The sequence below is a fragment of the Lotus japonicus genome, chromosome 2, assembly GCF_012489685.1.
Source record: "Lotus japonicus ecotype B-129 chromosome 2, LjGifu_v1.2".
In the NCBI taxonomy this organism is placed as follows: Eukaryota; Viridiplantae; Streptophyta; class Magnoliopsida; order Fabales; family Fabaceae; genus Lotus; species Lotus japonicus.
The window spans coordinates 6010447-6016304 of NC_080042.1; the positions used below are offsets into that span (position 1 = coordinate 6010447).

Genomic DNA, 5858 nt, shown 5'->3' on the forward strand with positions numbered 1-5858 from the left:
AATAATGAAAAAAAAAAGCATCTGGAGAGGAAAAAGTTGCCATAGTGTTGGTTTTTAGGGTCTAAGATGGGTGAAATTAACAGCAGCTTAATATTGTTATCAATCCATATTGTAGTAGTTTCAGTTTGCTCTTCATTCAAATCCTTCATGATCTTTCTGAGTCAAATTTCTTGGTTTGCAGTTGTTGCTGCCGTTTTTAAGCCTCTGCTAAAGATTGAGCTACAACTTTCTCCTTCTTTGACTTCAAAGAGAAAAGACCACTGGCAAATGAGAAAACATTGAAGTTCTCTTTGAATCATCAATACTTCCACCCCGATCACTATCTCTTTCTTTCTCCTTTTGTGGCCGAATTCTTCCTTTCCCTTTCTTAGAGAACTAGTGTATTTTTACCCGTGTGATGCACGGAGAATGTGTCTGTCGTATTTTATACGTGAATCAATACGTTGATTATTTAAAATATAATAAACAAAGATGAAATAGAAGAGTCTGAATTGCGAAGCAAACGACTGATTAACTAATAAAAAGATTGGTTAACGAAATCTCAAATTGTCCAAAACATATAAGGGGACAGTTTTACGGTGTCTATTAAACAATATTTGAGTTAATCTACAGTGAACGCGATTATGAGCGTTGGTTTTCGCTCATACGTTCTCGAAAACTTCTTGGTAGACAACAACCGGATGATTTGTGATTATGCATGTTCGTGGCACGGGAAATTTGATATCGTAAATTGTTATTTTTGTTGATGTATTTGTTTGTGATATTATTATAATAAAAATCTAAAAATTAACTAAAAATGTATTTGTTTTAAGCTATATTTTAAATGTCAGTATATTAGTTGAGTATACATTTCAGACTAAAAATAAAAAAATGAAGCACAATAACATAACTTGGGTGCAAGAAGATATATGTAGCCTATCATCCCATTTTATATAAAACTATTATTTGATACAAATAGAAAAACATACATGGCTCAACAATGCACACGAAGTATATGCTAAAATTCCAATTATCAAACCCTACCCATTCCCCCCCCTAAACATCAACAATATCCTTCAATTATATTCAAATTTTTGGGGTAACATTAAAACGATGAATACATTGGAACATGAAGTTCAAAAACACCAAGCACAGAACCCTTCAAAAGAATCTTAACTACTTCTGTTCCTTAAACCCTTCTCATCTGTTCTTAACTCAGATCAAACATCATCATCCACAGCGAGTCAATCGAGAAAAGCACCACCAAATACGTAAAACTTAAAAGATGTCTTTAAAGTCAACGGGAATTGCCTTTGAGAGAATTTGAAGGGAAGACTAGAGTCAGAAGGCGTTAATTCATGTCTCGGCATTCTGCTGAGTGGGAGAATGTAATGTAATTAGGCTGATTGTCTACATTTAACTGGATAATGTCAACATTGTTAAATTAGAACTTTGAATATCTGGCATGCATAGATAGTGGTTATAGGTATTTGCCTTTTAATTCCTATGCTGGATTTAAAAATTCCCAAAATAATTAGTTATAGAAGAAATACAGTAAATTATAATATTATTCATCACTGTATATAATTTTATTTTAACTCCAAGCTTTGCCAGCATCAATCCCATGCTGCATAGGCATCCAATTTTATTAAAGAAATGTGCCAAATACTTTTGCATATGAAATTTTATTGATATATCCTGAAAGCAAAATCTATTGGCTGATGAATTCAGTAGATTTAGCCTTCTTTTGCAGGTATTGAATCACATTGTAAGCTTTTTGTGAATGAATCTATCACCTCATGTTCCAGTTGTGATCCAACAGCATTCCAATCAATCCCCAACTTCTCAATTGCATTGTAAATGCCTTGGGCCTCTGATACTTTTGTATCAATGGTTCTTGAAAGAACACCATGGTCCATGAATGCTTGAAAAGCTTGACTTGGCATGGTTGAAATCTGCAAAGGCACCAAAGAAGGACAATGTAATTTAAAGAATCACCACCTTTTTTAGCTTATGCTTACTGAATCCAATCAAGGTAGTAAAAAAGTAACTGATATGGCTTACCGTATCTGGTCCAATAAGAGATTCAACATAAGAAGTATCAGGGTAAGCTGGATTCTTCACATTTATTGAGGCCCTCATCAACCTCTGCTTCTTGGCACCTCTCCTCTCCAGGCGCTCCCAACGGGGACCGGAAAACATTTTCTTGTAAAGCTGGTAAGCTAGGGCTGCTTGAGCAACCGCAGCCTGAAAGAATCATCATTAACATGGTCGGATCAACTTCTTTTTCCTCAAAATCAATTCTGATACTCAGAAGTTACTCACATAAGTTTCTACCCGGAATTAATTTTGACTTTGGAATCAATTGCAAAAGAATTTCCAAACGTATACTAAAATAATTTGAGGCGAAATTAAAAGGAACCCACGCACACAAAAAAAGTGGTAACCAAAGTATAAACGAAAAAGGATTCATACCTTTCCTCTGAGTTCAAGAGCCTCAGGAGTACCAATGTGTTCAAGCTTTTTGTCAATTGTAACATCCACTCTACTGATGTAGAAAGCTGCTGCACTTGAAACCTTAGAGAGATCAGCCAGGCCAGAAGCTTCCAGGCCATCCAGGTAAGCATTAATGACTGCTTCATAACTATGGAGACAAAATATGAGCTGTTCAAATACACAAACAATGAGCATATTGTTTCTGCAGCCTTGCAAGGGTCAAACTTCATGACATCAGAATGCTCATAGCAAACTTACAGTGACATTCACACTTATCCCTAGAGAAATGACCTCCTTTATAGAAGGGATGGATGCAACAGTTGCAGGAATTTTGATGTAAACATTTGGATAGCCAGCCATTTCATGAAGCCATTTTGCTGCTTCAATTGTCCCTTTGGTATCATTTGCAAGCTTGGGGGAAACTGCAAGAGATACATGCCCATCATCCCCATCTTTTTCATTGTAAATTGGCTCTAAGAGCTTGCAAGTATCCTGTATGTCCTTCACAACCAATCAAGCAGTTCCTACAAAATATATTCAAATAAACAGAGAAAGATTGAAAAATGCAACCTGAAATCATAATAGTTTAAAAGGTTGATAATAATCATTGATTACATAACAGATATATAAAATAAAAAAGATCAGCATCCATCATATGTGCAGTACCTGCAAAAAAAATTCTTCATTCAAAGATAGCAAAAGGTATGGTGAAGAAAATTAATGAGAGTATCACACAGTTTCACATGACCAATAAATGACTAAATATAAGAACAAAATTGACACAGTCTATGATTGACATCTGCAATTTTAAGATGAAGAAGCTCAATAGAACATGACCACCACTTATAACAAAACTACAGTCAAAATGAGTGTATTGCCACAAAAACAAATATATTACCCCAAGCCCCAAAAAAGAATCACCTGACCTCGATGGAACTAATAATGGTATTCATATCAGAACCATTAGCATCCTGGATTCAAGAAGACCAACCCAATATGGGTAAACCTGTAATCATGATGGGAACATATCAGTAAATTGAATTTGCATACCTTTTACACATGTGTTTCACCATTTATAATGCCAAAAATATGAGGTATCTCACCAGCACTGAAAATCATAAATGGAAATTAAACACACAAATAATGAAAAATTCCGTCCACACCAATTCACCAGGAATATAAAAGAAAGAACCAAGATACTAAAAAACCATTGAGTCCAACTCACCATTATAATGAGAATTCGCTAAATAATTGTAGCCAAATAAGAATGGAAACCATTTTATGTATCCATGAACATGAATCTGAGCAGATCATTGAAACGGAAAAAAAAGATAAAAATCAAACAAACCTGAGCATAATAGTCCTTCCGACCCGGTGAGCAATCTTGTGACCACCCATATCGAAAGCTTTGAACTTTATCTTCCCAATACTGAACTCCTCCGAAGTTGGATATTGGGTAGGTTGATGCTCAGTCTCTGCATTATGTGCACAATCATTTATACGAAATTAGCCAACTATAAGATATTAATATATTATATCAATAAATGTCCATTTAAATGAAAACTACCTGCAGTGTGTTTCCTTCCTTCCTTTGTTTGCCAGCCCTATCTTAATTCTCCTCATCCTCTCCTTAACAGCTTTTCTACTGGGTGATTATAGAGAGTCACTAATGCCAACAACTCCATCCCGGCCGTTCAAATAATCAGAAGAATCAACACTAATTTCAGACTGATTGTCAGAATTATCATCAACATTTATCTGCAACTCTAGTCAGATAATAATCTCATGGTAAAATTCAGGTAAGCTCATAAAACCATATCCAAATTAACATATTAGAGGAAAGAAAAACTACAATCAAGACTTATTCTACTAAGTGAGGCAATCTACATGAATTCGTCGTATGTAGAAAACAAACAAAGAATATGACCCAACAAAAATGGAAAGTTGAAAAATTAATAGCTTTTAGATCAGAAGCCAAAAGAACAAACTACCAAATATGCTTTTGAAGATAAGTCGTACAGTCATGGATCACAACCCAGTAAGACTTTCAGCTATGTTTGGAGTTCCAAATATGAAACTCAAAATGCATCATAATCATTAATCATTTTATTGTGAAAAAGCCAATTCATTTCAAAATGATTATCTGCATGGATGACTTGAAGCAACTATGAGGTGGCACACAAACCTCATGAGTAAATGTCCTGACAGGAATGCCAAATGCCCTAGCCAATCCAAAATCTGCAAGCTTTAGTGAATTAGTACGACGGTCGATCAACAAATTTTGTGGTTTCAAGTCTAGGTAAAGAACTCTATATGAATGACAGTAAGCAATGCCGCAAAGAATTTGATAAAGGAACATCTGCAGAAAGGATCATTAAAGAATTCAAATTCCGAATTGACTGCCCCTTTTCACGAAAATTGGCATCTTGTATCAACCACAATTTAACATAAAACAGATAGGAAGGGAATAGAAGGGAAAGGAAGGTAACAGTCAAGAACACCCTAGAAGTTAACCCACTTTTACTTGTGGCGGATTGATAAGTGTCATTTTTACCTTAGTTTTGATGTGCAATTTAGGCCCTTATCTTTGGGATTAATGAGTTATATTTAACAATTTCACCCTCTTTTTATTAGAATTTCCTGATATGTGAAATTTAATTAGAATGTGCACAAGTATTGATTATAATCTCAAAAAATGTTGTAGGATTGAAGATTGAAGAAAATGCAAGCTTTGGTTAGGAATAACAAATCTGAAGTTCCTGTGTGCCGGGCACTCCTCAGAGGCTGCCGGGCGCTCCTGGAGGTCAAGGAAACTTCACCTTGAAGAATGCAGAGTGTCGGGCGCTCCTCAGAGGCTGTCGGGCACTCCTAGCGGTCAAAGAAACTTCCCTATGAAGAATGCGGAGTGCCGGGCGCTCCTCAGAGGCTGCCGGGCACTCTGTCAGACGAATTTCCTATTTAAGCCCCCTCTTTAGAAATCTGAACAAGAACTGGGACCAAAAACTTGATCATAACCAGACCCAAACATAGAGAACTCAAAGGAGATCATCAAGGGAGGTCTAGGAGGCTAGAGAGAAGGCTTTGGAGCCGATTCCATCGTCGGGGAACCGTCACGGATTTGGTTTTTCATCTTTCTTCTTCTCTTTTATGATTGTAAAGCTATCCATGGAAATGGATAGATAATTTCTCATTTGTTGGGATTAGAACTAGTTGTTTTGATGCTCGTGTAATCTACTTGACTTCCTTTCATGCAAATTTCATGTTTCTATGTTAAAGAATCAATGGTTTTTTCATTTGCTTCATGCTATATCTTAGGTTAATCCCCTTGGGTATTTTGATTGATTCAAACTTGTGTAGGGAACTCGCACGTTCTTGGGTCCGAA

At 36.0% G+C, this 5858-nt stretch overlaps 1 pseudogene; it reads right to left on the reverse strand.

The window, feature by feature from the left end:
* Positions 1 to 1472: 1472 nt before the first annotated feature.
* On the reverse strand, positions 1473 to 4952 carry LOC130737468 (uncharacterized; annotated as a pseudogene).
* Between the last annotated feature and the right edge of the window lie 906 nt (positions 4953 to 5858).